This window comes from Narcine bancroftii, chromosome 1, assembly GCF_036971445.1.
Source record: "Narcine bancroftii isolate sNarBan1 chromosome 1, sNarBan1.hap1, whole genome shotgun sequence".
Taxonomy (NCBI): domain Eukaryota; kingdom Metazoa; phylum Chordata; class Chondrichthyes; order Torpediniformes; family Narcinidae; genus Narcine; species Narcine bancroftii.
Genome location: NC_091469.1, coordinates 316,015,395 through 316,036,564, shown reverse-complemented (window position 1 = coordinate 316,036,564; position 21,170 = coordinate 316,015,395). Strand labels below are relative to the sequence as shown.

The window sequence follows — 21,170 nt, the reverse complement described above, 5'->3', positions numbered from 1 at the left end:
GGCAGAAGGAGGTTCTCATTCTCCCCCTCCATCTGTCAACAGGGTAGAAGATGCTACTCATTCCCCCCACTCCCCACTGTGGACTGGGCAGAAGGTGGTACTCATTCCCCCCTTTGTAGGCCTTGGTGGTCCAGCCCAGGTTGTTCACAGTGTCATTAATTCAATGCCAGCAAGGTTATTCTGATTAGAACAGCCCAAGGCCAAATACAGGAGGGCTGGAGAATCCAGCCCAGGCAATTGCTTGTCGCCAGAAAGGTTAGGCCGATATCATGGCCCAAGAGCAAGTACAAAAGAATTGAAGTTGACCAGTGGAAAGGCGTGCACTAATGATTGGTGCCAAACCTTGATTGGTAAGTGGTGTGTCTTCCGAAGAAGTTGTGGGCAGTGCTGTCACGTGACAGCCATGACCCTTCACAATACAGGAGAGTGCAAGGCAGGGATGGGGGTAGGGAGCTGAAGGAAAGGAGACAGGTGAGGGGAAAAAGAGACTTGGAAAAGGGGCCAATAGAAATCGGATGTCAATGTTTGTGCCATTTGGTTGCAAACTGCAGAGACGGAATATAGAGGGTGGTTACTCCAGTTTCCAAATGTCAACATTTGGGGTCCAGATTGTTGTTGCGATGGGGTTTTCCTTGCAGACTCCAGATCTCTGTGTGTTTGTATACTCCCCAGTTGGCCATTTTCACCTAAAATGCATCAGATCTCCTGGGTCACTTCCCCTTTGTACTTGCTGGCCTGGCTGGTACAGATGAACCTGTCTGACCTGGACCTTGATGGATATTGAATAAAATAATTGTAATGAGAAGATTTTGGCCTCATTCTTGACTTCTGAAACGCCTTCTGAGCGACACTATCTTCAGACCCAACAGCTGCCTCAATGTCCTTGCAAAATGCCTGGGCCAGTGCCTGCTCCCCTGTAAACCTATTATTTGATAATCTGTGCACGACTCCCACCAGTGTTTTGCACTCTTATTATTTCTAATCTCTACCTTGATGGCTCCAACATTCGTCTACCCACAAAGTAGATAATCTCCCACTGGCACACTGATCTCATCCTGAATCAACAGGGCTTCCACACCTCACCCAGCACCAACATGCCCCTTCCCACAAACTAGATCATCTCCCACTGTTATTCTGATCTCACCCTGAATCAACAGGGCTTCCCCATCTCCAACATTCCCCTCCCCACAAACTAGATCATCTCCCACTGTTCCCCCGATTTCACCCTGAATCAACACCTCCGACATCTTCCTGTCTGTCCTTCCAAATTATCTTATACCCCTAGGTTTTTAATTCCCATTCATTTTCAACCTACAACCATGCAGAATGCTGGAGATGGGGGAGGTGGGGAAGTCCTGTTGATTCAGGGTGGGATCAGGGTGAGAGTGGGAAATTATCTAGTTTGTGGGGAGGGGAATGTTGGAGATTGGGAAGGTGGGGAAGCCCTGTTGATTCAGGGTGGGGTCAGGGTGACAGTGGATGATGATCTAATTTGTGGGAGGGGAATTTTGCAGATGGGGGAGGTGGGGAAGCCCTATTGATTCAGAGTGGGATCACGGTGACAGTGGGAGATGATCTTGTTTGTGGGGAGCAGGAGGTTGAATGAACTGGTGAGATCAGGAAGGAGGTGACGTCATGGACCCTGTTTGTACACATCACCACCTGCTGGCCGCCCTTTGTATGTGCAGGTCGGGTTGAGCGTTGATGTGATTGGTCCTTTCTGATCACATGTCGGTCTGGCCATGTTAGTCCCTCTGTGCTGTGGGGAAGGAGGCTTCGCTGGTCCTTGATGCGAGTCAGCGCTGTCGATGTGTAAGAGCTTGAATTTACTTGGCGATGGGAGCGGGTGGTCCGAGGGGCAGCCGCTGATCCGTGGGGCTGTGACTGGGTCGGTTGTTGGTTGTGTCTGAGCCACATAAACCCACATTGGGCCCAACTTCACTGGGTCCAAAGGCCCGGAGACGGGGCCCTTCTTCCCGGCAGGAATTTGGGCTCAACAAGGGCAGCTCTCCTATCGGCCCTGTCCCTATTATCACCCTGTCCGCTGTTCACTGTGGGGTGGGGCATTACACTGGGGACTGGGGGGAAAGGGGGGACATTACACTGGATTGGGGGAATAGGGGGGACATTACACTGGGGATTGGGGGGAAGAGGGGGGACATTACACTGGGGATGGGGGAAAGGGGGGACATTACACTGGGGACTGGGAGGGGAAAGTGGGGGATATTACACTGGGGAAAAGGGGGGACATTACATTAACTGGGAAGGGAAAGGGATATTACAGTGGGGACTGGAGTATAGGGGGGACATAACACGGGGGACTGGGAGGGGAAGGGGGTCATTACACTGGGGATGGGGGAAAGGGGGACATTAGTCTGGGGACTGGGAGGGGAAAGGGGGGACATTACACTGGGGACTGGGAGGGGAAGGGGGGACATTACACTGGGAACTGGGAGGGGAAGGGGGGGGACATTACACTGGGGACTGGGAGGGGAAGGGGGGACTTTACACTGGGGACTGGGGGACTGGGAGTGACATTACACTGGGGACTGGGAGTGACATTACACTGGGGACTGGGAGTGACATTACACTGGGGACTGGGAGTGACATTACACTGGGGACTGGGAGTGACATTACACTGGGGACTGGGAGTGACATTACACTGGGGACTGGGAGTGACATTACACTGGGGACTGGGAGTGATTACACTGGGGACTGGGGTGAAGGGGGTGATATTACACTGGGGAAGGGGGGGACATTATGGGGGGACTGGGAGGGGAAAGGTACATTACACTGAGGACTAGGAGGGGAATGGATGGACATTAAATTGGGGACTGGGGGGGTCATTACACTGGGGACTGGGAGGGGAAAGGGAGGACATTACACTGGGGACTGGGAGGGGAAGTGGGGGGATCATTACACTGGGGACTGGGAGGGGAAAGGGGTATTGCCTTGGCGGTGGTGTGGGTGAGGGGGGTTTCTGCCTTGGTGGGTGGGGGCCATTTTGTTGGGGGTGAAGACTGCTTTTAGGGTTCGTTCCTTGTTATTTACCTTTAGAATAAAACATTGATCAATACAGCACAGTATTGACCATTCAACCCTCAATGATGTTCTGACCTGTTTATTCCTTTTTAAAAAAAAGTACTCAACCCCCTCCCCCCTACCCTATAACCCTCTATTTTCCTTTCATCCATCTGTCAAAGAGTCTCTTAAATTCCTCTCAATGTTTCAGCCTTCACCACCATCCCCAGCAAGACATTCCAGGCACACTCTGTGTTAAGAAAATACTTACCCCTGATGTCTCCCCTAAACTTACCACCTTTAACTTTGTACATATGTTCTCTTGTGTTTGTTGATCTTGCCCTGGGAAACGGGCGCTGACTGTCCACCCTATCTCTGCCTCTATCAAGTCTCCTCTTATCCTTCTACGCTACAAAGAGAAAAGTCCCAGCCCTGCTAACCTTGCCTCATTAGACTTGTTTGACAATCCAGGCAATATCCTGGTAAATTTGCTCTGCACCCTCTCCATGGCTTCCACATTCTTCGATAATGAGGTGATCAGATCCGAACACAATAGTCTAAATGTGGTCTCACCAGAGATTTGTAGAGTTGCAACATGACCTCTCTATTCCTGAACTCAATCCCCCTATTAATGAAGCCCAGCATCCAATCAGCCTTCTTCACTATCCTATCAACCTGTGTGGTGACCTTGAGGGATGTATGGATTTGAACCCCAAGGCCCTCTGTTCATCCACACTCTTAAGTAACCGACCATTAACCCTGTACTCAATCATTTGCTTAGTCCTTCCAAAATGCATCACCTCACACTTATCTGGATTGAAATCCATCTTCCACTTTTTTTATCCAACTCTGCATCCTGTCTGTATCCTCTTGTAAACTACAACAACCTTCAGCTCCATCTACAATTCCTCTATCTTTCCTGTCATCCGCAAACTTAATGTCCCATTTTTCTGCTTCATCATCCAGGTCATTTATAAAAATCACAAAGTGCTGGGGGTCCACGAGTCACTGATATCCAGACAGAATACTTTCCTTCCACTACTACTCTGTTTTCTTCTGACAAGCCAATTATTTATCTACACAGGCAAGTTGATGTGTCTTGTGACTTTCTGGATGAGTCTCTCGTGGGGGACCTTGTCAAATGCCTGTCTAAAATCCATTTAGACTACATGTACCACCCTACCCTCATCAATTTCTTTTGTTACCTCCTCACAATACTCAATTAGACTCATGAGGTACGACCTTCCCTTCACAAAGCTATGCTGACTATCCTTGAGTCGACTGTACTTCTCCAAATGCTCATAGATCCTATCCTTAAGAATCCTCTCCATTAGTTTGTGCACCATTGATGTTAGATTCGCTGGTCTTTTATTCTTTTTTAAACAAGGAGATTACATTTGCCGTTCTCCAATCCTCTGTTGAAGGATTCCCTGTGGCCAAAGAGGATTCAAGGAGCTGATATGGAACTCCTCATTTGCTGGAGTGGTTTTAGACTGATGAATCATGAGAGAATTTTAAGGAATGTGTTTGTGTAGGGAGCAGTCTCTTTGGTGGTTCCAGAAACTAAAGATAGGAAACTAAAAATTCTGTGTTTTTTTTTTAAAGCCACGAGTAGCTCCTTTATGCAACTCATGGCTGTTTTCTTGCTGTAACAGACTTCTCACACTTTGTAAAGTTTTTCAAAGTTTGTTTATACAGCTGTATTCTTATTTGTTTTGGAGCAACTTCAGGTCCACCTTCAACATTTGGTGTAGTCGGAAGGATCCCAAGACAGGAATCACGGATCAAGCCAGACTGAGGAAGTGGCCTGGCCAGTGATGGAGAAACAGAGGGAGAGAGGGATCCAGCATTAATTTGCATTATATCTCTCACTGTCAATCACCTGGTGGAACATTCCCTTGCCCAAGGTTGACTGGAATGCCCTGATGGGACCTGCAGGAAGGAATATGGGTTGCACGAGGTTAGTGTATTTTAATGGGGCAGTGAGTTCGGGATACTCAGTCAATTGAACTGAACTCAAGTCTATTTGGGAATTGGGCAGCAAGCAGGATGACTCCTATTATCAGTGGGAAGGATGGGATAGTGAGTCTGGTAGAGCTCAGTCTATGCGGGAAAATTTGGAATTGGACCGCGAGTCAAGGGCCTCAGTCTATTGGGGGGGAAATTGGACAGTGATTCAGGGGACCAGTCTGTTGGGGGCTGGGGAATTGGACAGTGGATTTTTAGGGCCTCATTCTATGGGAGGGAACTGGAAAACGAATTGGGACTGTATTGGGGGATTGGGAATTGGACAATGTCAGGGGCCTCAGTCTATTGGGGGAGGGGGAATTGGTCAGCGAATTAGAGGACAGTCTATTGGGAGTTGGGGAATTGGCCAGTGAGTTAGAGATCTCATTCTATTAGGGGATAGGGAATTAGCTAGTGAGTCAGGGGCCTCAGACCATTGCGGGGGGGGGAGGGGGGGTGGAATTTGGACAGAGAGTCAGGGGTCTCAGCCTTTTGGGGGGGGAATTGGACAGTGAATCAGGGACCTCAGACCTTTGGGGGCTGGGGAATTGGTCAGCGTGTCAGAGGCTGGGGAATTGGACAGTAAATTAGGGGACAGTCTATTGGCGGATGGGGAATTAGCCAGTGAATTAGGAACTTGGTCTTTTTTTTGGGGGGGGGGGAATTGGACAGAGAGTCTGGGGCCTCAGTCTATTGGGGATTGGGAATTGGATTGTGAGATAGGGGCCTCTGTCTATTGAGAGGTGGGGAATTAGACAGCGAGTCAGGGACCACATTCTCATATGGGGGCAGCGAGTCAAGGATCAGTCTATAGGTGGGTAATTAGACAACATTAGGGGTCTCCCTCAAGGCTAGAGCTGGATGAGGTCCTTACCCAGGAAGAGATATATAAGGCAATTGAACAACTGAAAAGTGGCAAAGCAGCAGGTATGGATAGAATCCCCCACAAAGGTCTGGAAGGCTGGCGGCAAAACTCTGCATGCCAAACTGCATGAGTTTTTCAAGCTCTGCTGGGACCAAGGAAAGCTGCTTCAGGACCTTCGTGTACAAAAACAAAGGCGAGATATCAAACTGCTCAAACTACAGGGGAATCACGCTGCTCTCCATTGCAGGCAAAATCTTTGCTAGGATTCTCCTTAATAGAATAATACCTAGTGTCCCCGAAAATGTCCTCCCAGAATCACAGTGTGGCTTTCGCGCAAACAGAGGAACTACTGACATGGTCTTTGCCCTCAGACAGCTCCAAGAAAAGTGCAGAGAACAAAACAAAGGACTCTACATCACCTTTGTTGACCTCACCAAAGCCTTCGACACCGTGAGTAGGAAAGGGCTTTGGCAAATACTAGAGCGCCTCGGATGCCCCCCTAAGTTCCTCAACATGGTTATCCAACTGCACGAAAACCAACAAGGTCGGGTTAGATACAGCAATGAGCTCTCCGAACCCTTCTCCATTGACAACGGCGTGAAGCAAGGCTGCGTCCTCGCACCAACCCTCTTTACTATCTTCTTCAGCATGATGCTGAAACAAGCCATGAAAGACCTCAACAATCAAGATGCTGTTGACATCCTGTACCGCACGGATGGCAGTCTCTTCAATCTGAGGCGCCTGCAAGCTCACACCAAGGCACAAGAGCAACTTATCCGTGAACTACTCTTTGCAGACGATGCCACTTTAGTTGCCCATTCAGAGCCAGCTCTCCAGCGCTTGACGTCCTGTTTTGCGGAACTGCCAAAATGTTTGGCCTGGAAGTCAGCCTGAAGAAAACTGAGGTCCTCCATCAGCCAGCTCCCCACCATGACTACCAGCCCCCCCACATCTCCATCGGGCACACAGAACTCAAAACGGTCAACCAGTTTACCTATCTCGGCTGCACCATTTCATCTGATGCAAGGATCGACAACGAGATAGACAACAGACTGGCCAAGGCAAATAGCGCCTTTGGAAGACTACACAAAAGAGTCTGGAAAAACAACCACCTGAAAAGCCTCACAAAGATCAGCGTGTACAGAGCCGTTGTCATACCCACGCTCCTGTTCGGCTCCGAATCATGGGTCCTCTACCGGCATCACCTACGACTCCTAGAACGCTTCCATCAGCATTGTCTCCACTCCATCCTCAACATTCATTGGAGCGACTTCATCACCAACATCGAAGTACTTGAGCTGGCAGAGTTGAAAGCATCGAATCCATGCTGCTGAAGATCCAACTGCGCTGGTAGGTCACGTCTCCAGAATGGAGGACCATCGCCTTCCCAAGATCGTGTTATATGGCGAGCTCTCCACTGGCCACCGAGACAGAGGTGCACCAAAGAAGAGGTACAAGGACTCCTTAAAGAAATCTCTTGGTGCCTGTCACATTGACCACCGCCAGTGGGCTGATATCGCCTCAAACCGTGCATCTTGGCGTCTCACATTTCAGCAGGCAGTAACCTCCTTTGAAGAAGACCGCAGAGCCCACCTCACTGACAAAAGACAAAGGAGGAAAAACCCAACACCCAACCCCAACCAACCAATTTTCCCTTGCAACCACTGCATCCGTGTCAGTCACAAACGAGCCTGCAGCTGACATGGACATACCCCTCCATAAATCTTCGTCCGCGAAGTCAAGCCAAAGAAAGAAGGGGTCTCATCTATAGGGGAGGAATTGGACAGTGAGTCAGGGGCCTCAATGTATTGGTGGGGTGAATTGGATAGCGAGTCAAGGACCTGTCTTTTGTTGGGGGGGGGGCATTTGGATATGAGTCGAGGATCAGTCGAAAGGGGGGGTTTGTAATTGGACAGTGAGTCAGAGCTCTCAGTCTATTGAGGGGGGGGAATATTGGACAGAAAGTCAGGGGAAAATCTATTGGGAGGGTGGGGAATTGGACAGTGAGTTAGGGACAGTCTTTTGGGGGGTGGGAATTGGATGCAGAGTCATGGGCTTCACTCTTTTGGAAGGAGGGGAATTGGACTGTGAGTTGAGGATCAGTCTCTGGGAGGGGAGGATAAATTGGACAGTGAATTAGGGGACTCAGTCTATTGGGTGGTGGTTGTGAGAAACCCAGCTCACTGATTAAATAATTTCTCAGAGTCAGTAGGTGACGTGATATAACCTTTTATTCAAAGTTCTTGCAAGAACGGGTGTCCTTCAGAGAAGGCACACTCACTGATACTCAACAATCTGTTTATACATTTCTTTGTGTTCATAACTACTCCTTTGTTAATTTAATTGGTTAGTTAACTGATTAATTGATATGTTAGTTTAACCTATCAAAAACTGTTCCGCTCCTTGTCTTAAAGCCCACCCTTGTTTTCTTCTCCCATTCCCATGATTTTTGCGACCCCAACTCTTATTTATTCTTATCCTTATTTTTTATGATACTTTGTCACATGTTCCCGTTCTTTCACAGATTTTTAATATATCAAGTTGGCCTTGCCTGCAATCTCTTGCAGGAACTGTCCTTCCTTTGTATTCTAGCAGACGCCCCCTCCCCCCTTTTCCTCTTTCACGTCTCATCTCTGTAGAGCCATTGTTAACACTGATTATTACATTTTTCTGAAACAGCACTTTGGATAATTCTCACATGGGGAATTGGACAGTGAGTTGGGGACCCACTCTCTTGGGGGTGGAAATTGGACAGTGAACTGAGGGGTGCAGTCTTTTGTGGGGGGGGGGTAAATTGGACAGTGAATAAGGGACTCGGTGTAAGGAGGGGATTAGACAGTGATTGAGGGACTCGGTTTCTTTGGCGTTGGGGAATTGTCTATGAGACAGATGCCTCAGTTTTGGGGGGTGGGGAATTGAACAGAGAGTCAGGGTACTTAGTCTTGTGGTGGGGTATTTGACAATGAATCGGGACTTGGTCTATGTGGGTGGTGAATTGGACAGTGCGTCGAGGACTGAGTCTTTTGGGGGTAGAATCAGGACTCAGACTATTGGGGGATTTGGACTGAGGATTTGGTCTATTCAGAGTGGGGATAACTGGGCAGTGAGTTCATAATGTTTGGTGTCGTGTAGTTACTAGATTAAAGAGAAGGTAGAGGATCCAGATAAGGAGACGTTTGGCGAGGCAGCCAGGAGAATACAGAGAAAAATATATGATAAGAACATAGATGAGATTAAATGCAGCGCTGACTGACTGGGCTAAGAAGTATGGCCTGTGGGGGATGGGGTGGAGGATGGGTGAGGAACACGCTGAGTGAGCTTGATGACAAAGATCATGGTTCGTGCGAAACACCAGGAAAGAAAAAACACAAGAAAGAAAGGACCGGTCCATGCTGGCAGGAAAAATCACCGTGATATCCCAACCCACGGTCAAGGCTGGCTCACTTGTGTTGTTTGAGGGAAGCGATTTGGAACAGACTGATGATCATTGAAGTGCACAATGTCCTCGTTTGTGCTCTGCTGTATCTCTGCTCCCCCTGCTGCTTTCCCTGCATTGACTGCTTTTTTTAAAACTTTATTTAAAGGTTTTCTCACAGGAATAAAAAGAAAGATTACATTTAAAGAAAAGATATAAAATAAAATAATATAATTACAATACAACATTAATAACCTAACTTAATTCAGTTTAACCCCCCTACATATACAAGAACTAAAAATCTATATATATATTAAAAAAACCCACCCTTCCCCTCCCCAAAATAAAGAGTGAAGAATTAGTAAAATTAATATTATGTATTAAAAAAACACACAAAAAATGACAAATAAAAATAATAAAAAGATTTATCAGATCTAAAATATCACATCTAAGAACATACTTAAATCAAACTTAATTGCATATACTTATCAAATGGAGTCCACTTCAACTTATAAAAAGACATCTTATCTTGAATTGAAAAAGATATCCTTTCCATAATTAAACAAGACTTCATCTCTAAATACCACCTATCCAAAGTTAGTATATTTCTATCTTTCCAAGTAGACGCTATACATTTCTTGGCCGCTGCTAAAGCTAAATAGATAAAAGAAATCTGATAATCATTTAATCCTGAATCAATTAATGATTGGATATTCCCTAATAAAAATATATCAGGATCTAATACAACACAAATATTATATAATCTATTAAATATAGATTGAATACCTTTCCAAAACTGTTGTAATCGGTCACAGGGCCAGACAGTATGTAAAAAAAGTACTGGCTGTATGGTCACAACGAAAACAACAATCTGACTTACTAAGACCAAATTTTTTAAATTTTTCTGGTGTTAAATATAATTGATGTATAAAATTATAATTAATCATCGCTAATCTAGCATTAATCAATTTCCGAATACTGTTTTGACAAATTTCCATCCATGCTTCTTCAGCTATTGTAGAACCTAAATCTTTTTCCCATTTCAACTTATCTTTATCCCAATCTTTCTTACTTTTATTTTCTTGTAAAATACATTACAAATCAGATATATACCCCTTTTCTGGTATTGAAAGTACATATTTCACAAAGCTAGTTTCGGGCAATAAAGTCATTTGCCGACCACATATCTGTTTTACAAATGATCTTAACTGATAGTACACAAATACAGAATTTCCACTAATACCAAATTTCCTTTGTAATTCCTGAAAAGAACAAAAATGTCCTTCAAAAAAACAATCAGATAAGTTTTTTATTCCTTTCCTTTCCCATTGTTTCAAGGTGATATTGGAGACCGTAAAAGGAACAAGTTAATTATTATATAATGGCAATCGCCCAGACCATTTATTTTTAAGCCCCATTTTATCAAGTTTACTTGTCCATAGATTCAATAAATGTTTCAATATTGGTACATCATAAGTTCGTAACAAATTTTTATTCCATCGAAACAAAAATTCATGTGGAGATTTTTCTAAAATAACTGCCAGTTCTATCTTTGCCCAACTGGGCAGATCCTCCATATTCATTAGTGCACTAAGAAATTTAAATTGAGCTGCCTCATAATAATATCGAAAATTGGGTAATCTCAAACCTCCAAATTGAAAGTACCACATCAATTTTTTCATTGCTACCCTCGGAAATTTTCCCTTCCATAAAAATTCTCTAACTACTTTGTATAAATCCTTAAAAAAACTTTTTTTTTTAAATAAGGAATCGATTGAAATAAATATTGCATCCGAGGAAAAATATTCATTTTTATGTATTAATCCTCCCCAATAAACCTAAAGGTAAGTCCTTCCACCTAATCAAGTCTAGTTTAATCTTTTTTATTAAGGGAAGGTAATTAATTGAATATAAATCTTGATATTCTGTATTGACATTAATTCCCAAATATTTAATTTGTTTTGTCCACTTCAATTTCGTAATATTTTTATATATCGAATAATCATCTTTAAAAATTGACAAAATTTCACTTTTAGCCCAATTTACCTTATAGCCAGATAATTTTGTAAAGATTCTTGAATTGCTGGTAAAGAAATATTAGGGTCCACCAGGTATAATAAAACATCATCTGCTAATAAATTAATCTTATATTCCTCATTCAAAACTCTCATACCCTTAACATTTTCATTTTGACGTATTAACTGTGCCAAAGGTTCAATAACTATAGCAAATAAAGCAGGTGACAATGGATATCCTTGTCTAGTAGACCTTGTTAAATCAAAAGATTCTGAGATCTGTCCATTAGTAGCAACTCTAGCCTTCGGACTATTATATAAAGCCTTTATAAATCCAATAAACGAAGAACCAAAACAAAATTTCTCAAGTACTTTGAATAAAAACTTCCATTCCACTCTATCAAAAGCCTTTTCTGCATCTAATGAAACCACTATTGGATAATTCATTTGAAATTTAAATTTATTTATCAAAGTAATTAGTCGCAAAATATTATCAGACGCATATCTGTTTTTTATAAATCCTGTTTGGTCTTTATGTATTATTTTAGGTAAATATTGAGCCAATCTATTAGCCATAACTTTAGCTACAATTTTATAATCTACATTTAACAACAATATTGGTCGATAAGAAGATACCTGTAAAGGATCTTTATCTTTTTTTTGGTATAACCGTAATTATTGCATTAGAACAAGATTCAGGTAATTGAAAAGTTTTATAAATTTGCTGTATTACATTCTTATAAATAGAAGATATATCAACATAAAAAGTTTTATAAAATTCTATAGAAAACCCATCTTCACCGGTTGCCTTTCCATTTGGCATATCTCTTATAGCCATTTCAATTTCATTCTCTGTAAAAGATTTATCCAACTCTTGTCTATCTTCTTGATTCAGCTGTGGCAAATTAATATTTTTCAAAAAAGAATCTATTGCATCTTTACTTACATCTTTACACTCAGACGTATATAATTTTTTATAAAAATTGCAAAATTCCTCATTAATTTCTTTTTGTCTAAAAGTAATACCCAATTTTTTTCTAATTACTGGTATAATCCTGGATAATTAGTTTTTTTTTAACTGCCATGATAAAACTTTATGAGCTTTCTCGCCCCATTCATAAAACTTATGTTTAGTTCGATTCATTAAACATTCAAATTGATATGTTTGTAATTCATTATACTTTAATTTTAAATTAGTTAACTGGTTCTTTTGCATTTCAGTAGCATTTTTTTGAAATTCTTTTTCACTAACAGTTATCTTTTTCTCGAAATCTTCAATCTCTCTAATTCTCTCTTTCTTTACTTTAGATGCATAGCTAATAATTTGACCTCGTAAAAAAGCTTTCATTGCGTCCCATAAAACAAAATGACTAGAAACAGAATTAACATTATTACTAATAAAGTCCTCAATTTGTTTATTTAAATAACTAATAAATTCTGCTTTTTGTAATAACATAGTGTTAAATCTCCATCTTGGGGTTCTCTGAACATCTTGTGAACTCTGATATTCTAATAATAATAATGAATGTTCTGAGACCAACCTTGCCTTATAATCCACAGATATAATCTTATCCTGCAAATGTGTTGAAATTAAAAAATAATCAATTCTTGAAAAGGAATTATGACGTGAAGAATAAAAAGAAAAATCTTTCTCTGTAGGATTAAGTCTTCGCCAGATATCAACTAAATTCAAATCTTTCATCATATTAGTCACTTGTACTGCCATCTTAGATTTCTTAATTACTCTTGGATACTTGTCCAATTAAGGCTCCAATACCACATTTAAATCTCCCCCAATCATCACATTAGAATTTTTTTGTCCAAGTAATAAAGACACATCTAAAATAAAAGCTGTATCTTCAACATTTGGAGCATAAACATCAAGCAGACTCCAAGCCTCATTAAAAATTGTACAATTCAGTTTTAATAATCTTCCTCCATTTTTCTCTTCATTCTGTAACTGAAATGGTAAATTCTTATGCACCAGAATTGCCACTCCTTTCGCCTTTGAACTAAATGAAGAATAGAAAACTTGTCCAACCCATTCACGTTTAAGTTTCAAATGTTCCCTATCTGTTAAATGAGTTTCCTGCAAAAAAGCCACATCAACTTTTAATTTTTTTAAGTAAGCAAGTACTTTCTTACGCTTAATAGGATTATTTAAACCCTGAACATTAAGAGAGGCAAACTTAAGTTTAGACATTACTTACAATAACACAAAGAAAAAGAGAAGGAGAAAAAAAAGAAAATAAAAGAAAAGAAAAACACCCCCTTCCCTTATCCCCTCCTAAAACTACAAAAAGAGAGGAAAAAAAATCTAAAGATAATAATAAAAAAAAACTTCACTCCTTAATCCAAAAATTGATGAAAAAAAAACAGATAGGAGGTTGCAACCACCTCCTCCTGTCTCAACCGCTCAAGGTATTGGGTATGAGATAACTCACACGTAGCTGATGACTCCTGGAAAATGATGCCCGCCCAGCTCCCTCTCCCAACTCCCGTTTCATATTAAACTATCATCATGGTCTAAAATCTTCTCAGAAATTTTTTTTTTTTTTTAATCAACTTTATCATTCCAACCACCATTGTTTCCATTTCTTCTTGGAATTCGGTTCCCATCTTGCGTCTCCACTCTCTTTGGAGACCGTGGTGGACTACGTCTTTCCTGAAATTGCGTAATTGGCAATAATTGAGCAAAGTCCATAGCTTCCTTAGGATTATCAAAAAATTTTGGTTGATAGCCATCTTGAAAAATCTTCAATACTGCAGGGTATCTAAATGTTGCTTTATATCCTTTTTTCCACAACACTTCTTTCACAGGATTAAATTCACATAATTGAGACATAACTTCTTGACTCAAATCCGGATAAAAAAAAACACGATTGTTCTGAACCATCAAAGGAGATCTTCTTTGTTGTGCGTTTCTTATAGCCACACGCAAAATTGTCTCTCTATCATAATAATTTAAACAACGAACCAGAACAGGTCTTGGATTTTGTCCTGGAAAAGGCTTTCTTCTTAAAGCTCCATGGGCACATTCCAATATTAAGCCTTCCGGAAACTTATCTTGTCCTAACACTTGTGGAATTCATTCAGTGAAGAATTTTCTTGGATCTGATCCTTTCATATCTTCTGGCAAACCAACAATTTTTATATTATTCCGTCTAGATTGATTCTCCAAATAATCAACCTTTTTCGCTAAATTTTTATTCTGAATATGTAAAATTTCAATTGTTTTATTTACATCTTGTATTTGATCTCGTACCTCGACTATGCCTTGGTCACAAACATCAAGTCTTTCGCTCGTTTCAAGCTTAAAAGCTCCATAATCAACCATCTGTTGGGTATTAATGTCCAGCAAAGTATTAAGCTTAGTATTAACTTGAACTAAAGCCTTACCTATTTCTTTTATTGTAGAGGATAACTTAGATTCAAGATTCTTAATAAGCATATCTACTGGTATAGATTCAGGCAAAATAGGATCCTGCTGTTTCTGTGTAGCCAAAGGGTCTTCTATTCCTTCCCTTGATTTAACTGCTTTTCTTACAGTATGACTGCGTGTGGAAACCCCTGCCACAACCTCCTCAGCAGTATCTGGAGGATGATGGCCAGGGTTATCCTTAACCCATATTATGTCAAATGCCTTCATTACATCGATGTCTGTTGACGTCTTCATTACTGGTGGTGCATTTCGTAGCGCCACCGCTACATCAATCGGTAAGCGTCTTCAGAGTCGGGTCTTCAGCTGGCAGCGTCCCAGCTGTTCTAACTGTCAAAGATTCACTGACAGCGCTCACAGCAGGCGTTGATTCACGTGCATGCGCCTGGCTAGCCCTTTGTTCCAAGGGCTGCCAGGCGCCATCTTTAAAGAGCCCTACCGATAAAGGGCGGAACTCCGTTGCCGAATCTTGTACCTCTCTTCCTGGATCCATTCCACGCTGAGTCCTGGCTTCTTGTAAACAGGTAGGCTCAGATAACCTCAGGAAATGCAGTTTCTTAACGATCTGTTGCTGTTTTTTTTTACTTCTTTTTAGCAGTTGTACCATTAGAAACTGATTCAACACCTCTAACTGTTTCTAAGCTTTTAAAAAGTTTTAACGGGCACTTATAGACAAAACAATAACAAAGAGTCAGGAGAGGACTGGAAGGCATGTCTGTTCCTTACGCCATTTTGCCACGCCCCCCCGCATTGACTGCTTCTGTCATTCTTGGTTCCCCTTCAGTTTCCCTTGTCACTTCACAGAGGAAGAGAGAGAAACCTTTCCTCCAACTTCTTCTCCCTGTGTGACTGACTTAACCCTTTGTGTGGATGGCAGCTCTTTTATTGATGATACTGGTTAGCGATACTTTGTCTGTGCTGGTGCTTCTGATTCTGAAGGTCCTGAAAGTGCTTTTTTCTCTTCACCCATATCTGCTCCAAAAGCTGAACTTCTTGCACTCATCTGTGTGTGCATTTTAAGGGCCGGTTGTTCTGTGAACATCTGTACTGATAATCCTATTATGAGTAGACAATGTCACTCGTTCCCTGCACTGAGCCTTACTGAACTCATACAGCGTTTTAGTTCCTCTTATTTAGATTTTTAGATGGGTATTACATGCAACTGTACATGTTTGTTGGAGCTGGTTGTTCTTCATCTTGCATCTGGATATTCTTGTTTTTGTTACATCTTAACCATGCAGTTGTATCAACTTCAGATGCACTAATCTTGTTCGGGTCTTGTCAAGCTATCCTTGTCAAGTTACACCATAGTCTTGTGGCTTTGTTTTCAGTCATATCGTGCGACCTAATATTTGTACAACCTTGTTCATGTATATTCTTAATCATGGTTCTTCATCTGCAAACACCAGCAAATCTTCATGAGCCTACACCCAACAACAGAAACCTGTTCCCTTAATTAATTATATTCTTTCACAGTGGGTTTCACAGTGCCAACATCCAGGTCTGTGTACTCTCCCCGTTCCTTGCCCATCCACACCCCATTATCTGACCCCTGACCGTACTCAGTTCCTGGATGCCTCTGAATTCCTGCCACCAACACTGTCTGTGCAAAGGAACCCCATTTCCCATCCCCCAACATTGCTGCTCAGGGAGCCCTTTGTACAGTGGGGAGTGAGTGATTCAGCGACAGGTCTATAGTGTGACTGTAGGTGGATTGGGTGGTTCCGATTGGTTGGAAGCTGCACATCCTTTTAACGTCCCAATGGAAAAGTGACATGGGGACACAGTTTACATGTGAGAGCCATTGAGGCTCTTTGGACAGAAGGGTTTCTGGACTGTTAAGGATTCTGGGTATTAATGCGGTCCTCAATCTCCGAAACAAAAACTACCTTGAGCCTTCTGCTTAAAAATGTGAAATAATTCTTGTGCCCTCCCACAGATCGTCACGGGTTCACTAAAATGTTGCTCCCCCATATAACAATATACACTGGGTTCATAATATGTTCCTTGGTTTGTAGCTTCTCCTTTCCATCAAAATGTATCACCCTTGTTTCTCTGCTAAATTTCACCCTCATGTATCTACCTGTCCATACTGACCCTTCTCACAGATCAGGACACTTCCACGGTTTGTCGTGTAGCTGGTCTTGCCTCCAGGGTGTGTCGTCCTGGAACATTGGCTGTAGAGAATGCCTTGCTCCCTCTCACTTCACCATCTTCTCTTCACAGGGTGAACGACTGGATACCTCAGGACCATGGTATCAGCCAGATTTAGGGGTGGATCAGAAGCACAGAGATCACTCCAGGGAGAATCTCTACAGCTATTGAACTGGACTTCAGTTGATTGGCTGACGTGGAGGATCAGGTGACCAGTGATAAGCCAGATAAAACACTCCAAAGTGAAGTGTGCGGTGAAGTGGGGCTTTCTTTGGACTTGCTGGACAGAGATCACTGCGCTCTCACTGGGGAGAGACCGTTCCCCTGTTCCAAGTGTGGGGAGATTTGCCAGCTTTGACGCACTGCTGCAGCACGATTATGTCTCCACTAGGGGAGCCCATTCCCCTGCCCTGACTGTGGGAAGAGCTTTCAAACCTCCAAGGGCTTGGAGGAGCACGGGTGTGTTCCCTTTGGGGAGAGTCCGTTCACCTGCCGCGTGTGTGAGAAGGGGTGTGTTCCCCCTGGCGAGTGTCCGTTCACCTGCCACGTGGGTCCTCCAGCCTCATGAAGCACCAGAACATTCACTCCAGGGAAAGAGCCTTTAAATGCAGTGTGTGTGGGAAGGGGTTCTCTCATCCCTCCAGCCTGCAGGTACACCAGCGGGTTCACACCGGAGAGAAACCGTTTGACTGCTCCCTGTGCGGGAAGGGGTTCTCTCAGCTCTCTGGGCTGCAGGTGCACCAGAGGGTTCATACTGGGGAGAAACCATTCACCTGCTCCTTGTGTGGGAAGGGGTTCTCTCAGCTCTCTGGCCTGCAGGCACATCAGCGGGTTCACACCGGAGAGAAACCATTTACCTGCTCCCTGTGTGGGAAGGGTTTCTCTCACCCCTCCAACCTGCAAGCACACCAGAGTGTTCACACCAGGGAGAAACCATTTATCTGCTCTCTGTGTGGGAAGGGGTTCTCTCAGGCCTCCGGCCTGCAGGTACACCAGCGGATTCACACAGGAGAAAAACCGTTTACTTGCTCCCTGTGCGGAAAGAGGTTCTCTCAGCCCTCCATCCTGCAGGCACACCAGAGTGTTCACACCAGGGAGAAACCGTTTACCTGCTCCCTGTGTGGGAAGGGGTTCTCTGACCCCTCCAATCTGCAGAAACACCAGCGGGTTCACGATGGGAAGAAACCGTTTATCTGCTCCCTGTGTGGGAAGGGATTCTCTCACCCCTCAAACCTGCAGGCACACCAGCGGGTTCACACCGGGGAGAAACCGTTTTCCTGCTCCCTGTGTGGGAAGGGGTTCTCTCAGTCCTCCAGCCTGCAGGCACACCAGCGGGTTCATACCAGAGAGAAACCATTTACTTGCTCCCTCTGCGGGAAGGGGTTCTCTCAGGTATCTAGCCTGCGGACACACCAGCGGGTTCACACTGGGGAGAAACCATTCACTTGCTCCCTATGCGGGAAGGGGTTTTCCCAATCCTCTATCCTACAGGCACACCAGCGGGTTCATACTGGGGAGAAGCCATTCATCTGCTCCCTATGTGGGAAAGGTTTCTCTCAGCCCTTCAACCTGCAGGTACATCAACGAGTTCACACAGGAGAGAAACCTTTCACCTGCTCCCTGTGCGGGAAGGGGTTCTCTCAGCCCTCAAGCCTGCAGGCACACCGGCATGTTCACACCGGGGAGAAACCGTTCGACTGTTCCCTGTGTGGGAAGGCGTTCTCTCGGCTCTCTGGCCTGCAGGCACACCAGCGGGTTCATGCTGGGTAGAAACTGTTCACCTGCTCCCTGTGTGGGATCGGATTCACTGAGTCCTCCCATGTGCAGATGCACCGGATAGTTCACACCGGGGAGAGACTATTGTCTCTCAGCAGGTGCGGAAAGGGATTCTCCGATTCCTCCTCTCCGCAGTCCCACTGTTGAATTTGCACTGGGTAGAGCTGTTCACCTCCCTGTGTGAGGAGGTGTTAACTCAGCTCTCTGGTCTGTGGCTAGGCTTCATTGTTGAGATCATAAAGCAGAGAGAAGATGTCAGCGTCGTTAACTGTTTGACGAGACTTTGCCGTGCAAGTTCCCTTTGATGTTTGCAGTTGATTGTTTGAAGCTCTGCCACCTCGGGATTCTCAGATGGTTTCAGCATCTATAAAAAGTAAAAGTTGGTGGGCATTTTGGGGCTGAGCCTTTTGCCAGGAGTTACAAAAATGAGACAGATCCCCGAATAAATAGGTGAAGGGAACGGGGTAGCAGGGGCTTAAATGTGGGCACCGGGGGAGTTCCCGGTTGGCAGCCCATGGGATAACAGCTTCTATTAGCTGCTCCTGACCTTTTAAATCCTTCCAACCTCCACTCCTTTTCCCCAAAGTCATTTTTTTTCCTTTCTTTTGTTTTATTCCTCCCTAAAACTCTTTTTAAATAAGTTCAAAGGGTGGAAAGAAAAGAGGAAATCTCCACCTCTAGGGAATCGTTCTCTATTATTCTGCAAGACATTAAAGACCTGAGGAAGGGTGTTAACGAATCTAAAAATTATGGGAAAAATATCAAAAAATCTATTGCTCACATTGTCGATAAACTGGACAAGTTACGGACTGTTAATGATATTCATGATACCAAAATTAGGATCTGCAAACTGGATTTGCTGCTTCCTTTTTTAATCAGATGGCCATTCTTTCCTGGGTTACAATTGGGTTGAGCAACGTAGAAGAGATGGCAGAAGAATTTGTATATAAATGGGACTCTAAACTAATCAGGAAAAAAGCAAATAACCCTCTATTGAGGCATGTATTTTATGTCTGGGACAAGATGAAACAATTTACGGCACTAAAAGAGGGATTTAAAAGATGCCTTTATTTCAAAATAATATGATATCCATGACTTTTGGGAATAATATTTTAAGCTCCTCGTTCCAAAATGGTATCAGATGTATTGAGGGTTGTTACAATCGACAGAGGCAACTCGTGTCTTTTGAGAAACTAAAAAATAAATACAATTTGACTAATAGCCCTGCCAATGTACACAGACATGGAGATTCTCGTTCGAAAGGGCAATGCAATTACATTCCTTTCTACTCTGTATTTCCTGCCCAAAGCCCAAAAATTGGGTTACATAGATCTCTGGAGAGTAGGGAATCAGACTTGGGCATTGTTATTGATCAACAATGTTGGTCAAATTTATGCTTAGATAGTGTGACAGCTCTTATTAATTCAAGGTATAGAATGATCCATTTCAATTTTTTACATCAACTCTATTTCACACCTCAAAGTTACATCATTGGAAATTGGAAATTACAAATCTGTGTTTTGGGTGTGACATAGATATTGGTACTTTTATACATTCTACCTGGATATGCATGAAATTAAGACCCTTTTGGATAGATTTGGGGGAATATGAACAAAAATGACAGGGGTGGACATCTCTCTTGATCCGCAATTGTTCCTTTTGGGGAATTTGCCGTAATGAATGTTAACGCCCCCAAAAATAAATCCAAATTTATTAAAATTAATTTGGCAATTGCCAGGAAATATATGGCAGTAACATGGAAATCCAATTCGCGCTTACATCTTGATCGTTGGAATATAGAAATGCAAAGTTGTAAACCCCTGGAGAAAATTACTTATAATCGTAGAAATGTATTGATATTTGACAGTCTTATTTGAATTATTTAAATGTCCAGATAGTCTAGTCTATTTATTAAATATTTTATATTTAATCTTCATCCCTTATTAGTAATTTAATATTTTTATTTCTTTATTTGATTGTATTAAATGTTTATACCAGCTCTTTCCCCTTTACTTTTTTCTTCCTCTGTCCACCGTTTCTTTTCCTTTCTCTAAGGTACAGACGGGTCATTTCTGGGCTCAATTTTCATTTTAAAGATAAAGTTTTTTATATATTTGTATTTGCTCATACAGAAATTCGCTGAGTCCAAAAATAAAATAAAAGGTTCTGGAAACTTCATGTGAACTTGTGGAAGTGCAACTTCGGGGCTTGCCACGAGATAATACTGTGTTAAATAGATCTAATCTTATTTTACTGAAGGAACTCACATTTGGGCGCCAGGACCAGAAGAAACAATTTAAGAATCAAGGAAGAAACTGAATCTGGCCACCTTGCCAAATTCTTTCCTGAATTTCTTTGTGAAGTGTTTGGTTAGGACTTGCTGCCTACAGTACCAGAAGTTGACAGAGCGCACAGATCGCCAATTCCTAAACCAGCTCAATTATTCTCTGTGTACACTGTTTTCAGATTAACTACCAA

At 42.9% G+C, this 21,170-nt stretch overlaps 1 pseudogene; it reads left to right on the top strand.

The window, feature by feature from the left end:
- The window catches only part of LOC138747195 (zinc finger protein 91-like), a 119,609-nt pseudogene extending 98,739 nt beyond the window's left edge, over positions 1-20,870 (top strand).
- The last annotated feature ends 300 nt before the right edge of the window (positions 20,871-21,170 follow it).